Below are 27,227 nucleotides of genomic sequence, written 5' to 3'. Positions count from 1 at the left end.
TATTTATGGCGAAACACTAAAGCCTCCAAGACAAGCGCGAACGCGAGGAGACGCGAACGAAAAGCGTGGATGCTTACTAAGATGGCTCGCTACGTCGCCAGAACACGACGACTGCGGCGGGGACGGCGAAGACGACGGCGCAGGCGACGAATGACAAAGAAGTTACGAACACATACACGCGCAAAGAGAAAAAAAAACTGTCACAGGAAGACAGTTCGAAGCGCCCGCGGCGGCGACGTCGAAGAGAAGAGAAATGAGCCGGTAGGGCGTCAATTTAGCGACACCGTGGAAGATTGGGGCCGAGAAAAAGAAATAACGACGAGAACACGAGGCGGTTTAGTGCCGTGAGCTACGGGAAAGGGGATGAAGATGGAAAGGAGGAGGGCGGAGATGAAAGCGAATAGAAATGAAAGTGGAGAAGGTGTGGGCGTCGTGTGGATGATTTTTTTTTTGTCCGTTTTCTAGGCATCCGTCTTCTATGCTTTATTGCCTGCGCGTTTATCAAGACCAGCTCTTATTTCGCTTTGTTTTTTTTCTTGCCTCTCCCTCTTTTCGTCCACGAAGCTCCTCGTTCGACCGGCTTCTCTGGCCCCCAATTTTTCTTACACGGCGGAAGAAAAAGTGTGGCACGGCATGACGGCAGCGGCGGCGGCGGCGGCGGCTGAGCTTTCATTCCAAATCGTTCGCCTGCGACAACTCGCCCCGAGTCGCAGAGGAGACAAGACCTCTGGCTGTTCGACGGACGAGAGGAGAGGATGACGGCGACGACTCGGCGGAAGGGAGGAAACCGCGCCGTTTCTTTCGAGACGCGCCTCCCCCCGACTTTCATTCCTTCCGCACTGTATTCTGCTTTTCCAATTCTCTCTCACTTTCACGCTCGCCGGGCGAGACGTCATCTGCCCATTTTTGTCTTTTTGTTTTTGTTTTTATATGCGCGGCGTTAGCCCTGGCGAGCTGCGGAGCGACGGCCGTGATTCGGTAATTGGAAAAATGAATCTTTCCGTGCGCACGTGCACGGCTCCACAGGGTGCGGGAAAGTTGAAGAACTAGAGATAAGACAAGAAAGAAGACGATAAAAAGCGTTTCTTCTTTTAGGAAGCACCGAAGCAAAGAAGGACGGCGACAACGACAATTGAAAACCAGAAAGTCAAAAGGCGTTCCCACCTTTCTCGTTCTTTATTTCCTGTTTCCCTTTCCTTTTTTTTCTCATTTTTTTTCTTTTGCACATGCGAGTGGGTCGTCGCGTCTCTGCGTCCGTTCCCTTTTTCTCCTCAGTTCTCTTCTTCGAGTCCCAATTTATAGCACGTCACACGTAACATGTCTGCAAGTTGTAAATTGCCGCGTGATAAAAAAAAGTTCCTTCTTTTCTATTCAGTGTCTCTAAGCACCTCTTTGCCTCCCCTTTTTGCTTTTTGCTTTTCTTCGACCACCAAGTATTTATTTTTAAAGGCGTATTTACTTTGTTGTGCTAGACGTTGCCCATGTTTCCGTTCGGCGGCCCTTTTATTACGGCTTCCCGACGCGTTGCAGCGGAGGCGGCAAACAGATAAGTCAGCCTACCCGACAAGTGCGCATCTACGAACGTTGGTGGAGCACGGTGGCGTGTCTCTCTATTTGCCGACGAATGTTGACAAAGCCTGGACAGCACTGACTGAAAGCACGAAACGTTACTCAGGCAAAACCGAACATGGCTAACTTGGAGGAAGTGAAGTATTCCATCGATGGAATGGGCGAAGCTTTCTGACCGGTGCGGATGTAAAAAAACGCCCTTATAATAAAATGGGCATTGAATATATCGAACTCAAGGAGTGTTATATATATTGTCATTTTTTTTCAGTGTATGAGAGCAGCTCTGAACAATCTCGTACATCGAGAACGTCATCCTTACTGTCAGTAGGCAACATCTCAAGGCAGAGGTGAAATTTTCTATCTATTAGCGAAATTTCGTTTTCAATAAATGGATTAGTTTTTTTCTTCTCATAAAGAACGCGTCACGAATGTTCATCTATGTTCGCTTAGAATTACTATCGCTAGAATTAATATTGAATTACTTGATATAGCGAACTATCTTTAGCGCATAGGCCTGCTCGTTGTGATCCGACTCCACTGTAATAGAGGTTGCGCGCCAGGCGGAATGAAATTCCGTTCATCCATAAATAAACCTGTCATCCGTAAATAAATGTCGATATAAATGCAGGAGCACTTGAACCAAGGCTCGCGCGAGATATTTCTCTTTTCCACAAATACGTTTATTTATGCATGTTCATTCCTCCCTGAGTCGTTTCAGTTACTCCGTCCATTCGCTGCCCGTGATAGACAGCAGGGCAGGGGGTAGGGTAAGATACTAAATGTACTACGCAAATTCAAATTTTGGATACCCCTCGCTACGACATGATGAATGACTCCTCCCTTTCTTGTGGACCTGGTCTAGTCGGAGTGCCGCTTTGGTGATTTCCGTGAGCCAATTGTGGGCAAGGTAACCTATGTCGAGGTCCCCTACTATTATGGGCGTCATAGCGCAGGACATCATTATGATCAGTATAGCGCATGACTGTGGGCCTTTTCATCATCCTCATCACCATCATCATCATCATAGAGCATCATAACGGTCGCTATCATCACCATGGCTATCATAGAAGAGCGTCGTTATATGACGAAGCTGCCCCAACGCGTGCAATGTATGAGCATGAGAGAGCATTCAGGCTCCATCTATGGGGTGCCTTAGCATCGCATAAGAGCCAGCAACCGAGGTTTACCAAGGTGGGTCGTGGGAGGCCGGAAAAAAAAGTGTCCTCGCATTTAAAAGAAACTGCTCACGTCACTGCTTGTTGCTGGGCTGGTTAGTTCACAATTGCCATGTTGTAAAATGACGCAAAATGACGCGAAATAACGCTATTTCCTGTCCGGTCATTCCTTCACATTATTTCACGTCATTTTACGCGGTAAAACGCGTTCATAGTTGCGACAAGCAGCAGAAGTGTGTGCAGAAGGAAGAGTGAAGAAGAATTTTAAAAAAGTTTCTGGAACGTCATCATACTTGTAATATACGTGCCTTTGAAGTTTAGTTAGCTAAGTCGGGTGTAATGGCAGAAAAGCGACTTAGGCTATGCTGCGACACCTTCGAAATATAGCGAATCCCTAAATAGTAAATAGTCTGAAATACAATGTGACACGGAAGCGTTCACTTAGGTGGCCATCCCATTTTCAACATTCTTCACAGAACAGCAACATCCCACGCTGATTCCAAAATCACTTTCGCACGCACGTGTTTACAATGGCTGCAATTACCTATGTCATCAAATTTCAATATACATAGCTATATTGAGCCATCGTTCGGAGAAGATTGCACCGTTGATTGGAAACCCAGCTCCACATAGAGGAAAATTGGAACAACTAGTTCACTTTCTTGCTACGCCCCCCCCCCCCCCCCTTTATTTTACAAAACGCCATGAAAAGTTATTTCAATAAAAAACTTAATCAGTTTAGCAAGCACTTACTTGTGATTACTCTCATGAACTATCACTAACTAAGGGAAAACTGGCTCCGACACATCAGAAATGCTACTCTAGATTATTCGTATAGATTCTTGTGCTGGAATCAGGATTTTGAGGTATCGTGCTGAGTGCGGCGCCGCATAAGTTATACGTTAGGCATTACAGCGCTAACAGTGCTGCAGTAGTGCAAAGAACACCTTCGTAGCTTTGCTTGTTTTGTTGGTATTAGAAAATGAAGCACTGCAGTGCGTAAAAAAAATAAGTAATAATGAAAATTACAGTAAAGGGAACATGAAACAATTATATGCCCATCCACGCGCACAGGCTTCAACTCCATAAGGCTGCTTGGGTGTTGTATTTTTGTAACGTGCCAAGTCTTATTTCATTTTCGTCTACCGTGAGACTTCCTGTGAATCGCTGCAACGGCTGGCCTTACTAGAATGAACGTTCTTGTTTTTTGGATGCAGGTAATGTAGCATGCACAGTCAGCGTAAGCACTAACGCCGCATAGACCTGGGCTCATACGGCGTCGTCCAATGTGTCCGTCATATATGTTCATGCGGCCACGACAGTTACAACGTATACCCCATGCTCCTTGATTCTCCCAAGCACATTACAATTGCATAGCGCCTCTAACAAGAACTCTCTTCACTTGACTCACATTGTTGTTGTGTTTTTTTTTTCAATTGTCAAGGTGTTACGCCCACGACCACATCAAGCAGTTCATCACAAAGCAATTATAGCACTTCAATGCTCCTTTGAAGAAGCTGGCACATGAGCTTAATATTTGAAATGTTCCCTGACCTTTTATATCGCCTCAAGCTAATGCGGTACCGTTACCACAAAGCGCGTGCTTCAATGGTTGCCAGCACTGATGCCAGTCGGCATTGACAAGAAGACAGCTAATATCGGGTGTCTTAGCTAACGTTAGTCAAGCTCTTCAACAACAACAAAAAAAGATTTAGAAAACACTCTTGCAGCCTTTAACACCCGAACTCTTTCGAGTGAGACTAACTTAGCAGGACTCTTTGAGGAACTAGCAGGCATTGTTTGGGATATATTTGGCCTTAGTGAGGTTCGAAGAATTGGTGAGGCTTATACAGTGCTGACTAACGACCACGTACTCTGCTATAGAGTACTCCCAGAAAGGAAGTTATGCGGGGTAGGATTCCCAATACACAAGGACATAGTGGGCAACATTGATGAATTCTACAGCATTAATGAGAATGTAGGAGTACTCGTAATAAAACTTAATAAGAGGTATAGATTAAAGGTGATACAAGCCTACGCTACAACCTCCAGTCACGATGATGATGATGATGATGATGATGATGATGATGATGATGATGATGATGATGATGATGATGATGATGATGAAGTAGATCATTTTTAGAAAGATGTGGAATTATTCATGAGAAAAGTGCAAACTCGGTACACTGTAGTAATGGGCAAATTCAATGCAAAAGTGGAGAAAAAGCAATCTGATGAAAAAGCAATTCGCAACTGCGGCGTCGGTTCTAGAAACACTAGAGGAAAGATGGTGTTAGAATTCGCTGAAGGGAATAAGCGACGAATAATGACATCTTCTTTAGAAAGCGTAACAAAAACAAGGGCACCTGGAAAAGCCCTAATGGTAAAACAAGGAATCAAATCGATTTCATACTTTCTGCTGAGCCCAGCATAGTTGAAGATGTAGAAGTGTTACGTAGACTAAAGTGCAGTGATCATAGGTTAGTGAGGTCTAGCATCGACCTGAATTTGAACAGAGAAAGAGTTAAATTGGACAAGAAAAAACTGGCCAACCTAGACGCAGTAAGGATAAAAGCGAACCAATTCAGACTGCTACTTGCAAACAAATATGCAGCCTTAGAACAGCGAAATGTAGATGACAATAAAGGTAACGAATGAAACCGTAACTAGATTGGCTTTAGAAGCAGCAATTCAAGTGGGAGGCAAGGCATCAAGGCAAACAGTAGGTAAGCTCTCCCATGAAACGAAGGACCTAACGGAGAAACCACAAAGAATGAAACATTCCTGCTGAATAGATCAGATAGAATTCGCGGAATTGTCAAAACTGGTCAACAAGGAGATTGTGCTTGTATATATATAAAGCTTTTTTCGTGTTCGTATTACTCTGTTGATCCTAAACTGTTTCTACTTAGAAAGTTGTACAGTGATTGTTGTATTTAGTGCACGTGTGTTTGTAATGTATGCTATGTATGTCTAATCCACGCTATTGATATGTGTGTATACTATATATACGTTATGATATGCTACCTCACTGTTGAGCAATACATGGGTGACAGGGCCTTAGTCAGGCAGACAATATACTGCCTTTAGCCTTGCCATCCAAGAGCTTCACTGTGTCTAAATCAATGCTGAATAAAATCAAAATAAAGGATGTTCGAAATTTTAACGAAAGACAGACTGGGAAGAAGTAAAATATGGACGCAGTATGAAATCAGCGAGAAGAAAACTTGGCATAGCACAAGGAAAGATGTATGCTCTGAAAGATAAGCAAGTAAATATCATCAACAATTTTGAAGATATAGTAAAAGCAGTGGGAGACTTCTATACTGACCTGTACAATACCCAGTGCAGCCAGAATACCTCCACTGAAAGTAGTAATGAACAGGTTACAGATGCTCCTTCTATAACTTGCTATGTCTCCCGAAATGTCTCACGACTTCAAGGGTCCCAGAGAACTATAAGAATGCCAACATAATACTAATCTACAAAATAGGAGACGTTAAAGAATTGAAAAAATTATATGCCTATTAGCTTACTTCAAGTATTGTATAAAATATTCACCAAGATAATTTCTAATAGAATAAGGACACTTGCCTTCAGTCAACCAAGGATACAGGCGGGCTTCAGGAAGGGATACTGTACAACGAATCAAATCCATGTACTCAATCAGATAATCGAGGAATTTGCAGAGTACAATCAGCCTCTCTACATGGCTTTCATGTATCATGAAAAGGCATTCGATTCAGTAGAGATACCTGCAGTCATAGAGGCATTACGCAATCAAGGAATACAGGAGGTTTGCTGAAATATCTTGGAAAATATCGACAAAGATTCCACAGCTACCCTAATTCTCCACAAGAAAAGTAGGAAGACAGCTATAAAGAAAGGGGTCAGACAAGAAGGCACAATCTCTCTAATGTTATTCACTGCGTGGTTGGATGAAGTATTCAAGCTATTAAACTAGGACAGCTTAGCATTAAGGATTAACGACGAATAGCTCAGCAACCTTCGGTTTGCAGGCGACGATGTCCTGTTCAGTAACACTGGGGACGAGTTATAACAAATGATTGAGGACCTTAAAAAAGAGAGTATAAGAGTGGGGTTGAAGATTAATATGCAGAAGACAAAGATAATGATCAATAGCCGGGCAAGGAAAGAAGAGTACAGAATCGCCAGTCAGCCTCTAGATTTTGTGAAGGAGTACGTTTACCTAGGTCAATTACTCACAGGGGACCCTGATCATGCGAAGAAAATTTACAGAAGAATAAAAATGTGTTGTAGCGCATACGGCAGACATTGTCCGCTCCTGACTGGAAGCTTACCATTATCATTGAAAAGGAAGGTATACAATCAGTGCATTTTACCTGTGCTAACATATGGGAAAGAAACTTCGAGACTGACAAAGAAGCTCGTAAATAAGTTGAGGACCACACAAAGAGCGATGGAATCAAGAATGACAGGCGTAACGTTAAGAAACAGGAAGAGAGCGGTGTGGATCACAGACAAACGGGCATAGCCGGTATTCTAATTGACATTAAGAGAAATAAATGGAGCTGGGCAGGTGATGTAACGCGTAGGTTAGATAGCCGGTGGGCCATTAGGGTTACACAATGGGTGCCAAAAGAAGAGAAATGCAGTCGAGGACGACAGAAGACTAGGTGGAGCGGTGAAATTAAGAAATTCGCAGGCGTAAGTTGGAATCGGTTGGCGCAGCACAGGGTAATTGGAGATTGGAGGGGGGGGGGGGGGGGAGGCCGTCATCCTGCAGTGAACTTAATATAGGTTGATGATAATGATGATGAGAAAGTACAGTGTAAAATACAATTGTAACACCTATGGTGTCCGGTCATAAGACGTATGACGACCGAAATTTGATTCTAATTGTAAATAAATTCGATAAATTCGATTCTTATAATTGTAAATATAACTGTGTTCTTTTAACCCTGTTTTTTTTAACGTTCGCTGAGACACACGATATAGTCCGCCTATTGGAACGCGTCTCTATTAAAGTAACTGCGCGAGCTTTCTTTTCTTGAAATAGAGAAAGGAGGCATTCACACGGGCACCCGTGGCAGCAAAATAAATAAATAAATAAATAAATAAATAAATAAATAAATAAATAAATAAATAAATAAGCAAATACATAAATAAATAAATAAATAAATAAACAAAAATAAATAAATATAAATAAGGCTATTGAAAAGCAACTATTATTGCTATAGGTTCTAGCATGTCGTGTGTGAGAGCTTAAAAAATATACATAGGGTGGCGCGCAAGAGGGCATGCTTACAATTTCTCATGCACAAGCTTGAGGCAGGCGATCGTTCCGCCGAGTTTGCAGGCAGGCCGTTCAGTCGCCACCTTATTTGGGCAAAAAATGGAGCCGTATTCACTAAAGTGTCTTCTTTCTTTCCTGGCTTCGTCAGAATTGGCACGAGAATTACGAAGGTCGCTGTTGGCTTTGCAGTCTCTTTAGCCTTCTTTGTCAAGTAATCGAGTACACCCAAAATTGTTGTACGCTTGCAAGCTGGCTTCGAGCACTGTGGCTTGGTGAACCTAGCACCGTGTTCATATACCGCATCCGTATAAAAGAAGGTTCGCCATATCTTCTGAAGAAATTCCTTGCTGCCAGTCATGGGCACATCAGAACGTAGAATATCTGAGCATGCTTCGACCACCTGCTGTGCAACTGTCCACGATACACGCCTGAGAGACAAGAACTTGCCAAAGCTTTTCAAAAACTGGACAATCGGCCGCTTTCTGTGCAGGTGCTGCTGGAACACCGCCCCCATCGCCCGTCCGCCCATAAACCGGTGAAGGCACTTTTGTGCTTCTTAAGGACGACGGGCTTGTGCGACCATTTGTGACTATTAATGCAATTTCTGTAAGGCCACACACGTCAGCGAACTCACTGCAATTTCCTTCTTTCCTTCCTTCCTCTCTCTCCCTGTTATCTTTGTTTTCCCCCTTTCCCGCTCCCCCGGTGTAGGGTAGCCAACCGGACGTGATTCTGGTTAACCTCCCTGCCTTCTTCTTATCTCTTTCCCTCCCTCCTCCTCCTCCCTAGGCGCTGTGTGCACAGTTTGCACGACAAGGTAGCGCATGGAGAGCAAAGACACCAATATAAATAATGATGTTTAACATTTGTTGCACATGTCCTCGCGACAGTTCTTCTTGGACCTTTGCCGCAAGTGTGAATATTGTGTGAAGAGTGCCTTAGTGGACGGAGTGTTGGGAGGTAGACGTCTTGTTCTGTATAAATGCCAATATTTCGTCATGTAGGAGACTGACATCCTTCCTGACGTCTTTCATTCTTTCTGAGAACGTTTTACATCACATGGGTGCTTTCCTAGCATGACAGACATAGATAATTTTTCTTATACGGGAATATATATCTGACATGCCTGTACAGCATTCGTTCAAGCAGTCTATACCTTGTTCACTTGTCATAACTCGCTGTAGGAATAAAAATGCTCAATGTGTTCAGCTGCAGTATGCTTTTATTGACTCTGTATGTGCAAAAAAAGATGGAATGAAACATGAAACGCGTAACAGGGACAAAGCGGCAAAAGGGAGGAGGGTAAGGGGGAATTTAAAGAATACAGGAATTGAACAAAACCAATTTAAATAGCACCAGACATCCGTCGCTCTGGATAAACAACTTTAAAGTGCAACAGCGTCTCATAGGTGACACTGTGAAAATAATCGGACGGTCCGGTCGCGTAGGCGTAGACAGCTCCTTTTCGACACATTCGTTTTCTTTCATCGCACCTTTTCTGTCCTTTCTACAGCAGACTATATCCAATATGGTCACTTGTTCTGTTTAACATTCCTTTCTTTCAACTCCTATTTCTGTATCGCTCATTCAAATATTACGACCTCTCTTCGGACTTGTGCACCCTATTTTTTACTTTCGCGGTGATCGTTAGAGATTTATTTCGCTCCACCAGGTGTTGTTTGAGTTCGACACATTTTGTCTCTCTTAGACTTCTTACTCTTCCGTTTTGCACAAGATAGCTATTGTTTTTGAATGCGGATTTGCTGCGCAAACAACGGAAAGCAAAACAATAATGTTTGATAAAAATGAAGCATAAAAAGAATATACGCTAAAGAAACCCGACACGCGCAAAATAAAATGGTCCAGTCAAGTTTTTCCAGCGTCTACTGCGACTAGAGACCAGAAAAATTTGAAAACAGCGGAATAAAAAAGAAGTAAACTGAGAGAAATAAAGAGAAATAAAAATAAAACACACATTCGAAAGGCGGCGCCACGGAGATCAAATTGGCGCCAGCAGCTCGCGGCGCGTGTGTGTACTCTGCGAAGCGTGACCTTTCCGCGGTTCTCGGCGTATGCGCAAACACCAGAAGAGATGAGCTGCTGCTCAAACGGCGGCCGCGTTGGCCGTGTGCCGTCCCGCACGAGAGACGGGCGAAAACCGGCGGCGGCCGACGGAGCAAACAAAGGCAAACAAAGTCTCCGGGCGACCGCCAATCGCCGCCGGAGGCTTCGCCCAAATCAGAGCGCCCGCGTTTCGCGACCGCCGTCCGATACATAGCTACTGCAGGGGACGGCCACCAGGGGGCGCCTCGCGGTTCACACACTGCACGAAAGCGGAAAAGCGCGACCAGTCTCTCATAGCAAAAGGGCGAATAGGTGCCGGAACAACGAAACATGGGGCATTGTGGGGGTACAACAGGTACGAAGTACTGAGAGGTATTTGGAAAGGAATAATGGTGCCGGGGCTTACTTTCGGGAATCCGGTCTTGTGCTTAAGGGCAGAAGTTCAGTCGAGACTAGAAGTAAATCAGAGACCTGTTGGAAGATTACCACTAGGTATCCACGGGAAAACCGAAAACGACTCAGTGCAGGGGGATATGGGCTCGGCATCGTTCGAAGCACGGGAAGCTCAGAGTAAAATCCCATACAAAAAACGCCTGAGGAAATTGGAGGATAACAGGTGGGCAGCTAAGGTATTTAAATACCTATACAGAAAGAGCATTGACTCACAATGACGGAAAAGAACTAGGAAGCTAACGAGTAAGCATGCCAAACACGAGGGCGGAGAAAGACAGAGCATTAAACGACAGGTTAAAAACGCGGAAGGTAAAAATTGGATAAATTCAATGGAAAAGAAGCATAGTGTGGAATTTATATCGATAATGGAAATAGCACATCAGGAAGGAAGCGTTTTATGATAACTCAAGAGGCAGTGCCCTACTCTTTGAAGCTAGGTCAGAATGTCTTAGAACGCGAAGCTATAAAAACAAATTTAACGAAGAAGAAGACACATGTACTGTGTGTGGCAAATCTGTACAGACAGAACACCTCATACTGAAATGTGATGGCATCCATCCCGATGTCGATGCGGGCACAGTCAGGCTTCCTGAGGCCCTAGGGTTTAGAGATAACAATAGTCATGTAAATACATATGCGGTGGAAATTAGCAAGAGGCGATTGGAAGATTGGTGGCTCGAAAGCGGAGAGGTGACATAAGGTTAAAAGTGTAGGGAGACGTATTTAAAGCAAATGACAAATTTTGATAACTTACAACACAGTTAAACAAAAATAAGAAGCTGAGCATGGTGGCAACTGCCATCACACCGTTTCGAAGGGGACGCTCCTAACCTCCATCCATCCATCCATCCACTGCAGAGGAACGGCCGCTCGTTAGTGGAGCCGAAGCTGTGACCGCAAGGAACTACGAGTTATGCCAATTTGAGCCCATCTCTCGCAGAATCTCGTGATGTCAGGCAATGCTTTCGATGTTTGCGTCAGTCTCGCATACAGTCTCGCTACACACGCGTAACTTGCGCATCTGCATGTACATAGCACCCTCCGATGGATTCGCTGCGCGATTACCACCTATACTGCGGGCATGGGTGGTGGGTAGAGGCCGCCTGAAGTTCCCTGTAGCTACCGACCCGTACCACTCTACGTGAAGGCACGGAGGAGCTCTTTTGCCCCTTCAGCCGCCCGGGCACTCCGTACCGTACAGTCGTCTCCAGAAGACACGACTGTACGGTACAGCTGTCTGCCATACCCCCTTTCTAAGACGATAAATTGGCCACGACTTAATGATACTTCACTAGGGTGTTAAATAAACTTCACCGATATTTCAATATCCAAGGCCTCCTGATTTTCTACACTCTAAGAACAGTTTATACCCTTTAGAGTGCCCCTTCTGCCACACAACGATAATCGTCATCTGCCTTGATGCGTTTCCTTTCTTTAACGCTGCGAGCCCGCTACTTTCCAGTAACGAACGGCACGCGCGTTATCAGCATGATAGCATTGCCGACAGGAAATGCTATCATGCTGATAACGCGCAAGCCGTTACCAGCAAATACACCTTATCAGTCGTCAAAGAAAACCAACATCTTCGTCTCCACGCTTAACCTAAAAACCCGCGGTACTTCAGCCTGGTCCCCACTGGCACATACCCGCGGCAATATAGTTGTGCCATTTGCTCCCCCTTTAGAAAAAAGCATCGTCCTGATGGTAGAGGCTTCGAAAACAGCGATAAAACCCGCGCAGTCTTGTCAATCTTCATAGTACGGCTTCATACTATTACGATATCGTCGAGCGATGTTCAAGAGACGAGCCGCCGCGAGAACGACGATGAAGTTGGTCGGTGCGCTTGGCGCGAACGAGTGTCGGCAGGGCTGCCTGGCTCCAGTGTAAATACCCTATAAATAGCACTTCTGTCTGTGTCTTTCCACACGCAACAATACGAAGCGCGTGAACGACCTCCGGTAAATGCCGTCGGCGCTTTGAACAGTGAGAGCCGCCCGGAACAACTACGTAGTTGACGTCACTGATGCGTCGGAGAACTATGTAAGGCCCGAAGTATCTGCGCAGGAGTTTTTTCAGAAAGCCCACGCATTCGGATAGGTGTCCAGACCCACGCTTTGTCACCGATGTTGTATGTTATGGGTCTGTGCCGAAGATCGTAGCCTCTGGCGTCACAGTCCTGTTGTTAGTGGATTCGCAGACGCGCAAGCTGCCTAGCTGCTTCTGCTAGTTGTGCGATCTCTTCAGTACCCGTCTCGCTGTCATAAAATTCACGTGGAAGCATTGCGTCTAATGTTGGTGTAACCTCACGGCCGTATACGAGACTGAAGGGCGTTTTGCGAGTGGTCTCTTGACGAGCCGTATTGTACGCGAAGGTGACATAAGGTAAAAACTCGTCCCAGTTCTTGTGCTCTACATCTACGTACACGCTTATCATATCAGCCAGTGTCCTATTAAGTCCTTCCGTCAGTCTGTTTGTTTGGGGTTTATAGACCATTGTCTTCCCGTTGGCGGTACCACTTAGACGTAGAGCGATATCCAAAAACTTGGTTATGAACGCAGTACCTCTGTCAATGGCCACTACTGTGAGAGCATCATGCCTTAAAACGATGGATTCGAGAAAAAATAGTGCCGCTTTATCTGCTGTTGCTCGTTGCAGAGTACCTGTCTCGGCATATCCAGCGAGATAATCTGCGGCGACGATTATCCACCTATTGCCAGTAGTACACGTTGGAAAGGGGACCAGAAAAATCCATGCGTATACTTGTATGGCACAACTACATTGCCGCTGGTATGTGTCAATATCACGAATGTGCATAACGAATATATAACATGAATTAACGCGAATGTATAAAAATTAATGTGTGTACGTACCTTTCATCACGATGACCACCGATCAAGACAAGAAATCTGTTCGCACCTTTGTTCAAAATTGTGTCACCTCTTTGTCGTATGCCACAAAGCTTCCCTGGTCATCAACTTTCACAGAGTGGAATGACTCATGATTTTTTTCTTTGAAAACTTTGTTTTTGTTAATTCAGCGGTAAGAGGCTGATTATTCGAAAAGAAAAATGAAGATTAAAGTTCATTTTCGTCGAATTTCGCGTAGCAGCACCCCAGTGCTGCTACGTCTTTGTGACGTCATGAAATTTGAAGACCTTTTCTGTATTTAGACCATTATCACTTAGTAAAGTCCTTCAAGCTTGCCAATATCAGTCTCCGGCTCTTTTAGAATTCAATGTGGTTCATCTTTACCGATAACTTACCATTCGTCTTTAAATAACTAGACCATAGCAGACGCTTTCAAAATCGGTCACATCATAGCCAGCTGGTATGGACACGTCATAACCAGCAGTTACACAGACATTTCAAGACCCTCGTCGTCTGCGTACGTGTCCGTAAGCATTTAAGTATTTACATCGTGATAATTGTCAAGTTTTTCTGGAACGAGCCAGTCATTGAAAGAGCCAGTCATGCTCATTCTACTTACTGTATTTGTGCAATGTTAATAAAGTAGGGTGAAAAGTAATGAGAAAGTAATTGATTAGGTTTTACTAATTGCGCAGCTACTTTTGTGGCGCTGTAATTGATAACCGTAATCAATTACATTTTTGAAAAAAGTAATTGTAATTGTAATCGGTTACTTTCTTCTGTAGAGCGACCAAGTCTGAATAAGACACCGGCTTAGAGTAAAGAAACGGAGCCTGAATAAACTACAATGTGTCCGAATAATATGAATGACTGGCACTGAAAACATCCCTGAACCCTAACGTGCGGTCAGAAAATTCCGATTTTCCCCCACTATAGCCCGGTGACGACCGAACACACCTTGAGGTCAGCTGACACCTCAGCAAGGTGACGTTGTTTTTCGTAGCGCTTACGAATCTCCTTGTGTGATTCTCCAGATAGTTTTTTTTTTTCCAAAATGACAGGAAACCGTCTATGCTGAGGCACACCCAATATATTCATTCAGAAACTCACCATAACCAGTTATCGAGGTTATAAGGTGAAACGCTGCCAGAAGGCTCTCTAATTTCATCTTCTAATATTGCCTCGCCAATACGCAACATGTCGTTGTCGTGAAATGACTTCCGGATCCTGAAACACTGATACCCTACGGGCTGCCATTTGCTTCCATTATAAGCTTCTTTTTTAGAAATAATATAAGACCCCAAGAAAACAAGCCCGTCAAGATGACTTTGAAACGAAAGAAGAGTAATAAAAAACAGAACGAGAAGAACAAACGCCAAGGAACTTGATTTGGCCCTTACGACGTTGCTCAATGAAAATGAGGCGACCAACGCGAATACATAAGAAACACTGATCGCCGCTGAATACGTCCTTTATTTCGTGACATCATTCTTCTTGCCTTTCTTTAAAGCACATCGTTGCGCACGCCGCCTTTCATCGCCCTCCAAACAAAGGTCAGCCGCGAATCCCATGAGCTACTGCGCCGCCACGGCGCCCTTGTTTATACAGACTCGCCGAGCACACGATGGTCAAGAGACCTTGAATTCGGGGCACACCGAAATTCAGCAAATCCCCACCCTCCCCGGCAAAGGCCCAAAGCGCTGTATCAGAGACTGACCGCGAACAAGAGAGAAAACAAAAACCAACGCGAGCTTTACATACGCTGGGAAGAACAGAGATGCGAGAGAAATGAAATTAAAGAAACAAAGCGAGTGTGCAAAATAAAAAGGCTCCCAAAGGGCTTCATTCTCTTGGCCACCCGCAGAATAATACCGCGCATTTGCAATGCAATGGCGTCGACACGGCAAGGCAAAGAAAGCCGGTGGGAAGGCTAGAGAGGTGAAGGAGAGGGATAGTATGGCGAGGGTGTTTGAGCAGGGCTTTAGTTCTTTCGCCAGCCAATCTCTTTCACTCATCCGCCTTTCCTCCTCTCCTCTATGCCGCCAGCAGTCTGTAGACAGGGCAATCTTTGCATGCATAATTCAGGCGGCGAAGGATCAATACGATTAGCTGTTTGGATTCTCGTCACGTTTAGGCCACTATAGGCCCCGCACTGGGCCGACCGACGGACCGATCGACCTCCCCGGCGGGCACCCCGGCTGTCAACCCCGCTCTCTCACCTGGAACGCACAGACACGCACACAAACAGAGCCTGACGGGAAGGGCAAGTGTGGAGGGGGGTCTACAAAGAGAAACCCAAATCGGATAGATTGAGCGACAGACAGACCGCCGCCACAACTGCGCCGCACCGCAGCTCCCGTTCCTCGACACGACGTGCGGTTACGCGCCGCCCACGGGGCTCGTCTCCTGTGTCAAACTGACAGAGCGTGCTGTGTGTGGTCGCTCTGTGCGGCCGAGGCCCACAACACTACACCGCCGCTGTCTCGTTAAATTCGGTTCTGGTTCCTCGCAATGGCTTCTTTCGATGCCTGCCTGATTAATTCAGGAAGTCCCGCAGCTAGCCGGGGCCGCCGCATTTTCGCTCCGCCTTTTTTAGGCTTTCTGCGTGTTTGGTTCTGCACGTCCCGCGGGGCGAAAGGGGGGCTTTGCCGCGCCTTCAGCACTCGCATGCCCACGAATTGTGTCACATTGGAGCGCCATCACCGCGGCCACCGAATGACCGCAATGCCCTCGTCATCGGCAGCGGTGGCTATGCGAGCACTGCGGACTCCGTGCTCGCACTCGTTAATTGCGGCGTTCGTTCCGTGCTCTCCCCATCTCGTCGCTCGTGTGTCGGAGGACGAAAGTTGGCGTGGAGGCACGCATGGTGGCCTCCCAAGAGACCCGCCGTCTTGCGTCCGGATTATGAGCGCTTTATTTGACGTGCGTTTCCGAACAGTGCCGAGCTCTTTAATATGTTGACGCTTGAATGTACGTATGCGTGGTGTTCTGTAACAGATATATGCGGTCCCTCCTTGGGCCGCACTTAAAGAAAAAGGGTCACTGTGATATTCAGATTTCCGTTTAGATTACCGGAGCCCGACCCACGCAAGCGATGGTGCCGTTGACATGACGCCCACTGGCAAGCATGTACAGCGCAGTGAAGTCCTCACTCTCAAATTGTGCCTTTCTGCTGGCCGCATCAGACTTACGCATGAGTTACTTCTTGCAAAGGCTCGTGTTTCTTCGAATTTGCATATTTCACCTAGCTATATCTATTGTTACCGAAACGCGATGCAATGAAGTCGCTCTCCGCGGGACTTGCAGCTCGCAAGGAGACAAATATTGTCGAGTGAAGGAATAAGCCCATAGGCTTCAAATAGAAATTACTTTTTGTCAAGTATTTGTATGCAAAGAAAAGCGTTTAAAAAGTTTTTCATCCGATTTCCGATGAAGGTCGTCGTTTTATGTGTCAATGGCTTACACCTATGCGTTACTTCGATCATGAAACTATACTTTTTTCTTTCTTCTTTTTTTGCGCAAGGAGAACTAGTGCGACGACGCACGCGCGAGGTGCTCGCTGGCCTCACGTGGAAAACCAGACCCCGCGAAAGCTGATGCACTCGTTTCTAGCGATGAAAAATTAACATGCGTGGCTGAATCGGCGTGCTACGACCTCGGTGTTCGTTTGTGTCAACATCCTGTGCATTCTGTTGTAACTACAAAGACCGAGTTCACCTGTCAGGATATGTTCTGAGTGCCAAGGAAAGACTTCACTAACACGGCGCCGTTTCTACGAATTCACGTGGCAATACTTACGCCATTACACCGCAGGAGTCACATATTCTAAACAGGCTAATAATTGTGCGTTTGCCTCTTTGTTTCTCGTCTTTCTTACGTCCTCTGCAATAGCCGCATTGCTGGTGCTCTGAACCGATAGTAGGTGAGGTTTGACGCGGCACGCCACGGCTTCCGTGGCTATGAATAAGAGCGTACTGGGTGGGCGCCTTATCAATTTCGACAATCTGGCTTTTGTTACAGTGGTAACAGCACGGTGCGAAACGACTTCCACTGTGGTTTAATTTGTGGCTAGGAAGAAGCGACGTCCCCGGCATCAACCATCCTAGAAGAATGCATTATTAAGGCTACTTCACACCGGCGACTGACCGCGGTAGCGCGACCAGTCGCAAACGATCGTAAATGGTCATTTCTTTTTTTTTTTTTTGAAAGGCGATTATTCTGGGCCAGTTGTTCGCTGCTTTATTCTTCAATCGCGCGACCGTGGTCGCAAAACTGCTAAGCCACTAAGCGGCGCTCCGAAAGTTATGCTAGCACGTGTTTTTCTACCGGCGTCCTCCTGCGTCGCCCCAAATACAATTTTCACGCCACCATGGCTGGCAACAGGAATGTAATTACAATGTCGACGCCACCGTGGCACGCTATAGGACTGTAATTGGTGTCTTGCCTCATGATGCTTAGGCGCAGCAGTTCCAGCAACGTGTCGAATGCAAGCAGTAGCATTCGCAGGAAACTAAACAGCAGCGAAAAAAAGCACAAAAATTATGCACCGATTCCCACGCAACGTGAACTAGAAACAACAACTTACTCTCGATATTACTCCTCGTCACGCACGCGGAGGCGGCTTGCGTGGCCCGCTGCGTATCGCGAACGGCGGCATGGGCGCACATACCGGGTCGCTTTTTCTTCAGATGATTCCGCGCTGCCACAGCTGACACCACGCACGGCACAGCACATCAGCGCAGTGACGACGTCTTCGCTGGAATCAAAATCCATGGCTGTCGCCTGAACGAACCAGCGAAGTGCGCGCGAACTGCGTAGATCCCTAGGGTTCTCGCTGAGAACGGTAATCTCCGGGATTGCGACTTGCAGATCGCGCTCGCCCGGGTTTGCCGGTGGGAGCATCGGGTCGCGTTACGTCGCTTTTCAGTCGCCAGTCGCCAATGGTGGCGCGACCTCCTCAAGTCGCCGGTGTGACTGAGCCTTTACGCACCCGAAGGCTTTATTATCCATTACTTGAGTACGCAGCTGCGCGAACTGCCTCTTGAAAGGGAAAATTGTCATCCACCCGAATATAGCACGATACAAAGAAAACAGATACGGGTTTCACAGAAAGAAAGCTTCGCAGTTGAAGAAAACGTTGAGGATTTTGGAGAATTGGTTTGACAAGAGAGATAATTTAATTGAAAGAAGGCAGAGAGGTCGGCCTGAGCTAAGGTGCTCTAGCCTGCTACTCTGCACAGGGGGAGGGGGAACGGGGACATAAAGATGTGATGAGGGATGATGATGACATAGCAAGAGAGATGCGCAAAGGCGAAAGCAAGTTCAACACTCTGATGATAAACACTCACAAATGTCATCCATGAAGCCACAATCAGGCTTCGCATCAAGTTTGTTGTCACCAATTTGAGTTAACATAAAATAAAGGCGTTAAAACGAAGCTGGTGGGGGCCTCCCCTGCGTGAACAGCACAAGCGCCAAGCAAAATATTTATAGAAAAAGACCTGCGATAAGCGGCTCTAGCACGGCGAGCACTTGTAGGGCACTCTTAGCGGCCGGAGTCTCGAGACCACCGAGAATCACGCGCATTGATTCTACTAGGTGCTTCAGCATTTTTTGTACACTCTCCTCATTGTGTTCATCTCTTTGCTTGCTCGTAGTGTCGCCGGTTTCATTGGCCCTATGATTCTTGGCTTCATGGCGCAGAGGACCGCTAGTGCCCGCTGGCAAGGCCGTGGGCCTAGAGGGCAGCAAAGGCCATTCCGTGTCTGTATCAGCCGGTGGAGGTGAATGTTTGCCGCGTGCTCTCGTCGACCTTGGATTATCAGTAGACGCCGTTACCGTCCTCGGTGGACGCACAGGCAGAGGTGACCGTGGTACTTCTGCCACGCTAGATAGTTCTCCTGGAATGGTTTTGTGATGCTTCTGTCGCGAGCGTTGGCCACTTTGGCGAACAGATTGAGCAGCCTCTGTACGCGAAGATTGGTCTCTTGCCATTTTCCGAAGGATACGAACTTCCTGTTTTATCTTCGGGCATTCCTTCGAAGTCGCTTCGTGAGAGCCAGTGCAGTTGGGACATTTAAATGAGGACGCCTCACAGTCGGTGGTATCATGCTCTCCGCCGCAACGCGAGCAGGTGGCTTTGCTTCTACAAACGGCGCTCACGTGTCCTATCTTGTGACATTTCCGGCACTGAATAGGCCTCGGAACGAATGGTCGTACTCGGTGTATAACGTAGCCCACTTTGACAGACGCTGGTAATGTCGAAGAAGCAAACGTTAACTTGATACATCGGGAGTCCCCCAAGCGGTGAATGTCAAGAATGCGCACCGATGACCTCAAAAGACTCTTGAGGTCCGCATGCTTGATTTCAAGCTCTACGTCGGAAATCACTCCAGTTGTTGTCTCCTTCCCGTAAGTAATAAAGGAGCGGACGGGGATTGCGCTTAACTGTTTGGTTTGACAAACTATCTGTTATGCACCCATTCCTTGGCTGCGGTTTATGTACAGTTCAGTCCTCTCCTCTTTGGATAAGAGAGAGAGAGAGAGAGAGAGGGTTGGGAAATGCATGGAAGTTAACCATAAGAGAGTCTGGTTTGCTACCCTGCACTGGTATGGACGCACTGTTATACACAGGGACAAAGCTGAACGAAGCACACACAGAGTGCGATTAATGCACAGGCGTTAATAAAGTTAGCGTCCGAAGATAAAGACACAAGTAGCGTGCACATGCGCGTTCATTTTGCATTTCCAAAGCATTCAGAAGAACGATGAGCACTTGTTTTTGCTGCGTTCAGTGCATTATTTGAATTTATGTATAGGACAGAAGATGTTGATAGCACGCTAACGACACTCTCTTCCACTTTTGTTTTACATGGCCTACGCCTAACTTACAATTCTGTCAATTATGTCGTGCACAATTCATAACATAGTGGATGCTGTTTTTTCCGAACTGTGGTGTAGACTTCCACAGCGACACATTGGAAGCTAGGTTACCTAAATGGCTTATGAGTTGGCAGTAATTTCGATTCTTACTTAGCTTTTCGTTAATACAGCTTTCGGTCTGTCCAACATACTTTCTTATATCAAAGCAATATCAAAGGAATATATATATATGTATCAATTCTTATATAGCAATATCAAAGGAACATGCGCTCGGTTTGATGTGTGCTTCGTCCAGTTTTCTCCCGATGCGTATAAGGGCGCCTATATTCAAAGATGTATAACCAACTTGCCCCGATTGCAGCTGTCTTTTCGGTTCTTTCCGGAAGACATTCTCCAGTGCAAGTGCATCGGCATGATTGCACAACGAACATTCGTCACCGTATTCACATTTCAGTCCACATTAGAGTTTTCCACGCTACTCTTAACCTCCTTGCCTTTCCTCGCTCCTTCTCCCTCTATCTACGCTACTCTTCGAAAATATACTGTAGCGGCAAATTCATTTATACCTGTCGCGCATGCCTTGACGACATATCCTCGAACAGGCATGGCTTCGATAATTACCTACAGGAATGGGGCTCCGGATCTGTCCCATAAACGCTGCGCAGGAATGATTGCACAAAAATTTGGCTCCCTTTACATCGAGCACACAAACACAAGCACAGGCTGCTTTATCTCCTCGGCTACTCGCAGTTTCCAGGAAGGAAGTAAAGTAGCCCCCTCTCGGTCGCAATGTTCGGAGATCAAGGAGGGCGCGGACCGCGCGCGATCCGGCCGCTCGAAGAGGGAAGCGAACCATTGCCACAGAATGAGGCGACAAAAGGGGAAATGGACCGTCCGACTTTTAGCGATAAAACAGGAGGGGGCAAACGAGAAGTCAACAACGACGCAAGACTCGAGCAAACAGCGGCGAAAAAAAAAAAGACTGAGAGGGAATGCGACAAGGAGCAGGACCTGCAGGGATAACGAGCAAGAAATAACGCCGTGCCCGTGTTTCGCAGCATGGTGCGGAGAAAGAGCGCGAGTCGCCGAAAGGGTACGCGACAAGGCAACGAGGACGGCGCAAGAAAGAGAAAAGAAGAACAAGGCATTTCCCACTTTCTCCCCCCCCTCCCTTTGATCCCGCTCCGTTCTCGCTTTGCACTAGGGGACGCCCTTAGATGTGTGTTCGCAGGATCGCCGCACCGCTCTCGCCCGCTCGCCTGGCTTGGACAGCGGTGGCCGGTATTTGCCCACACTTTGGGGAGTCATCTATAATTTCCGCAGCGGCGCGCAGGCATCTAGCGTGGCGAGTGGTCGCGCGCGCGGAGCCTCGGCTTTGCCCCGGTTGCGTACGGGGGTGGGAGAAAGGGGCAAAGCGCAGCCTTATACGGGGCCCGCGCCTGCAGCCGCCCTGTCGCAATATCGACCCTGATAAGCAGCAGCCGCGTCGCCGTGCCTTGTCGCCGCTCGGGGCCGCGGTGGGAGAGCAGGGGCGACATTTCGGGCAGAGGAAGCCAGCGAGTGAGGCTTTCAGAGGCCCGGGTAGTCGCAACCAATGTCAATGTGGATCTATATCGCGTAACAGAGAGAAAGAAAGAGTGAAAGAAGTGCGCCGCATCCCACTGGGCCACGAGAAACTGTGGGCAGAAAAATAAAAACGAAAAGAAGGACCATCTGCAGATGATTCTGCATCCCCAGGTGAATGCGTTCCCACGCTCTATCGCTCGACAATCAGGCCCTTCAAAATGAAGAAAAATAAACAATGGACAATAAAACTAAGGGATAATCCAGCGCCGTTTTACGTGGGAGCCCCGATGGGAACGCGCTCGCGGTGTTTGCCTTCTGTCTCTGATCTTTTGCTCCTCTGTCTGTCAGCTTCCCAGTACAGCGCGAGTGGGCGTATGCGTAGGTGTATGTATACGGTGATCTTACGCAAGAGAATGCTTCCTGTGCGCGCGCTTTCTGCTACTGATACAGAACAAAGCACAGCGTTTCGGTCATGTTGCGAACTTTAACCGTGCTCTTTACTCACCGGCGGAAACGTGGGGGTAAAGCGGCAGACGTGAACGGCAAGATCCATGACGGCTTTGCAGCTGTCCTGTTCAGCGGAACCGAAATGCAATCAAGTCATCGTTTGGGCAGGGATTTTTAAAAACGGATCCTCCATCCGTCGTATAAGCAGGTCGCGATATTTTTAAATCGTGGCAATAGTGACGTTACAGAGCTATGTAACTCGGTGATCAAGCAACAGATGAAAAAGACACCGACGTTAACGATTTTTTACTCATGAAACGAACTCGAATGTGTGCAAAAAAACGTTTCACATTTGGCACGCATTACGAAACGTCCCCTTTCATTTGGTAAAACGTCAAAATATATGTATATATTGCAACTATTATATTCCAATTCTATCTCCTGTTGCATGCCGACTGTGCGCCGCCTACATTATTTCAAGTATTGACTCGCTGGTAGTGGCCCGTGCTAAGGATCGAACGCAATCAGGTTAATAGACATATCGTTACACTCCAACGGCCGGAAGCTTCTTGCTACCGTCGTCCCTTCAGAAATGCGCGGGGGTGTGGTCTGACGTTTCCCAGCATTTAAGAACGCGTTTCATCGGAAGGATGATGTGAGGCAAACGTTCAAGGCATTTTACCTGAAAATAAGCGTAGCAGGCAAGGTGGCGTAGAGAACTGCATTGCTCCTGACAGCCATTAAGCCCTGCCGCGAAAGAAGTCTTTCCCAATTCCGCCTGCGGATTTGCAAGCGGAGAGACCATAGCTACATGGCAACTGCCGACAGCAATAAACATCACATCGCCGTTATTTTCGTTGAGTCAGTGAAGGTTCGAACATTAGTTTAGACAGATAATAACCCCCAAAACGCACACACACACATACACGGGCACACAGAGCGAGAGAGAGGAAAATTTATTAAGAAATAGCAGCTCAATAGTATAATGCGCAGCATGCGCGATACTTGTCATGGGGCACATCAGTGCGATCAATGCTGCAGCTTTATAACGCCTTGTTCCTCGGCTTCGCAAGATACAGCCTCCCTGTGCTTAGAAACACCTGCAAAACAAACCTGCGTGTACTCCAGGGACTACAAGCTCAAGCCCTAAGGACGTGTCTCGGCCTTCCGAGGTGTGCGTCTACAGCGGCAACGATTGTCATAGCTCGAGATCACCCAATAACAACGTACTTGGTAACCGACGCTCTCAGAGCGCATATTCGCCACGTTGCCCGACTACCTTCTCACCACCTTGCCGCTCTACCCGCAGAAAGGCCACACGCAGCTATCAGTCGTATGATTGTTGCCAATCGCACCTCATTGCCAATGAACTACATGCCTGCAGCAAGACCATCCACACCTTTATGGTGCCTGCACAGACCTGAAGTACGCCTCACCATCCCAGGAATCACTAAAAAGGCTAACATGCCGTCGTTTGCCCTGAAGCAGGCCACATTACAACTTATACATGAGGTGCACAGCGGCCGCGTACACGTTTACATCGATGGCTCAGTCACATCTGCAAGTTCAGCTGCTGCTGTGGTGATACCAACAAGATCCATCGAAATACAGCTAAAAACGTCGCATGTATCATCAACTACAGCTGCTGAACTTGTAGGCTTGCGTGCGGCTCTCCATTTCATTCAGGAGGAACCACCGCATGCATGGTCAGTCTTCTGTGATTCCAAGGCAGCCCTACAGAGTGTACTCTCAGCACTGCGCCATGGATCACATGAACAGCTCGTCGCAGAGATTAGAGAAGTACACCATCGCATAGTTGACGAAGGACACGATATCATATATCAGTGGTTGCCTAGTCACTGCGGCATACACGGCAATGATCGAGCAGACGCAGCTGCCCGATCTGCCCATGACGGCGTCAGGTGCGTTGCCATTCCTCTTTCGAGAGCCGACGCAGCGAAAAAACTTGCCGTACTGGCAAACGACCTGACATTAGCTCAGTGGAATTCATCCGATTTCAGAAGTGCACGACTTCATACCCTGGACCCTACTTTACAACTCCGTATTCCGCCCGAACTTCCACGACGCGACTGTACCCTTCTAGTTCGTCTATGGCTTGGAGTAGCATTTTCAAATGCGTACTCCTTTCTTATCGGAATGTCCGACAACCCACTTTGTGACTTCTGCGGGTGCAATGAAACAATCGCGCACCTTCTTTGTGAGTGCTCTCGTTTCAACCCGCAAAGAGCAGTCCTCTCAGCCACCCTAGACAAACTGGACAAGCGCCCACTGTCAGAAAACAAGATCCTTGGACACTGGCCTACGCGAACATCAGCGCGATCGGCTATGAAGGCACTGCTGCGGTATTTAAAAGACACTGGACTTTCTGACAGATTGTGACTTCACTGTGTGACTCAGGATTGTACGGTGCACTGCATCACAGTAGGAACGCCTTTGCGGGCTGCGTGACAGTGCCCACAGAAACAGTTTGTGTGTACGTGCGTGTGTGTGTAGTTTCTTTTTTTTTTAATCCTTCTCCCTCTCACCTATCGCTTCCCCTTTCCCCTCCCCCAGTACAAGGTAGCCAACCGGAGATAATCTCTGGTTAACCTCCCTGTCTTTCCTTTGCCTTTCTCTCTCTCTCTCTCTCTGCGCGATACTTCGATGCGCTTGAATAATTGTGCGCTAATTACAAAAACAGTGTTCCTCGCATTTTGTGAGGATGATGTTCAGGACCAGCGAAACGAAATGCCTAAAGTTACATGTTACCGTGGCGCGCAGTTTAAATTTTATTTTGTATGTTAACATAGACACCACGTCTTCTGCCTTTGGTGCCTACAACGCGCTAAACATAAGTCAAACGCGATTGTCCTCAGCGAGCCGCAGTGGGCTTAGCCAGTGGAATTGTGGCAGGATCTCGCGGCGGCCGCGTTATCTACGCCACGTAGCCGACAGCAGCTTGATGCGAGCTATCGGCCAATAGCAGCCGTCTAAGGGAATGACGAAATAGTGCGTCCGATAACAAAATAGTGCGCCTAGAAGAAAGTGAGGAAAGGGCCTTCTGTCGAGAAGAGAGCGTATGAGGGAAAGCTGACCTCGTGACCCACTTGCGAGCTCCACGCATCCCGTACGACAGCAAAAATTGGCTGAGATGTTCACAGCAGCGTATGCTATCTGCGGACTTTGTTATTTCACCAAGCCTGAGGGCTGTTTCAGGGCCCCTTTAAGAACAATTCTCTCGTAAGTGCTTTCTATGAGTACGGAGCCGGGACTGCGAGCTCATGCTCAGGTGTGGAGCGCCATATATTGAGACACCGCGGCATTTGCTATAGAAAGTGAGCAAGTGCGACAACATCATAATCATCATCAACATAAGCAGCAGAAGCCTATTTTTTATTTTTATGTACACTGCAAGACGAAGGCCTTTCCCAGCGATGTCCAACTATCCCCGTCTTGCGTTAGCTGATTCCAACTTGCGCCTGCAAATTTTCTAATTACAACACCCCACCTAATTTTCTACCGTCCTCGACTGGACTTCCCTTCTCTTGGCACCCTTTCTGCAACGCTGATGGTGCACCGGATATGTGCCCTACGCCTTTCATGGCCTGTCCAGCTCCAGATTTTCACCTAAAGCTACTAGAATAGCGGCTATCCCTGTTTGCTCTCTCATCTACACCACTCTCTTCCTGTATCTTGACCTTGCTCTTGACATCTCTTTCCTTCCATCGCTCCTTGCGCGGTCCTACACTTGTTCTCGAGCTTGCTTGCTAACCTCCCAGTTTCTATTCGATATCGTAGCACCATTAGGATGCAACCGTTGCACATTTATCTTTTCAGCGACAGTTGTAAATTCTCAGTCAGGATTTGGTAATACCTGCCGCCTATGAAGCGCGGTATATGCTTGGTTATACAAATGAACCAGATAATTGATTCAAAGACCAAGTCGTTCAAGCAGGGGAAATTGCTACAGTTACTAAGGCTGCGTAGGCCTCGAGACAGGAGTATACTCTCTCTCTCTCTCTCTCATACACAAGTATGCGTAAGCACACGAACGCGAAAACTCATGCACTTACGCAGACACGCAGACATCCATGCATCCACACCCACTGCAGCAAGCACAAAAAGGCATTCGGAACAAATTTCGTTCACAATTGTTCACATTGATATTCTTGCCACGGGTGCAGTTTTGGGCTACGATGGCTAAGGGCCCAGAGGGTCAGCATATTGCTACCACTCTGAGTATCGGAAACATGTTTTGAATTTGAATTATGAATCCAATGATCATGCATCGGCGAAGGTCAAAGCGCACATTCGACCATTCTATCTCCGAGTTGGAATGAAAGGAAAATGCATAAACGATTGTGATAAAATCAAAATACGTGGAATTGAAGGACGCTGTTCGATTCTGCTTATCGAAATTGGCGCCGACCCACAGGAGATGCCCCTCGCCTCATGGCGGCTTCAAAAAAGAAAGCGGATTCAAGGAGACTCTTCAAAGGGAGCCGCACCCTTTTTAAAAACAGCCAGGTATCATCGAATTCTATGTGCTTACCTTATGGGCAGCGGGTAGGCACATCCATAATCCTTTCTTTCAGGATAGCAGTGAACAAAACAAGAAGTGAAAGGAGCATTAATATTTAATGTATGCAGGCCCGTAAATCGCTAAAACATAACCGGGGCTGACACCGTTGTTTCAAAGCACTTCTCAAGAACAAGCTTGTAAGAATGAGAAAGGTTGTGAAGGGATAAGCTAACCTAGCTTTGTTTTTAGCGTTGGTACGTAAGTGGGTGCTGCAATGAGGCGTTGTTAGCGCTGGCTTAAGTGCTACCAAAGTGAAAAGGTCCGAGGACCTGCCGTAGAGTGGAGCTCCTGCGCACAACATTCCCGAATGCATTCTTCGCCTTTGTAGCGGCACTCACGTGCT

At 47.0% G+C, this 27,227-nt stretch overlaps 1 protein-coding gene across 9 annotated transcripts in view; it reads right to left on the bottom strand.

Annotated features, from left to right (window-relative positions):
* Positions 1-27,227, bottom strand: part of LOC135898145 (microtubule-associated protein futsch-like) — a 397,845-nt gene that overhangs the window by 91,051 nt on the left and 279,567 nt on the right. The window contains exon 1 of one of the 9 annotated variants that reach the window (XM_065426914.1): positions 17,993-18,159. The exons of 6 other annotated variants lie outside the window; for them this stretch is intronic. The gene's annotated coding sequence lies outside the window, so the exon portion shown is untranslated. Of the gene's footprint in view, positions 1-17,992; positions 18,160-27,227 lie in introns of those variants that run through there. 2 more of the 9 variants (XM_065426911.1, XM_065426908.1) reach the window with 2 other exon arrangements.

This window comes from Dermacentor albipictus, chromosome 3 (assembly GCF_038994185.2).
Source record: "Dermacentor albipictus isolate Rhodes 1998 colony chromosome 3, USDA_Dalb.pri_finalv2, whole genome shotgun sequence".
Taxonomy (NCBI): Eukaryota; Metazoa; Arthropoda; class Arachnida; order Ixodida; family Ixodidae; genus Dermacentor; species Dermacentor albipictus.
Note: the sequence above shows the minus strand (reverse complement) of the source record. Positions and strands in the feature narration are given on the sequence as shown.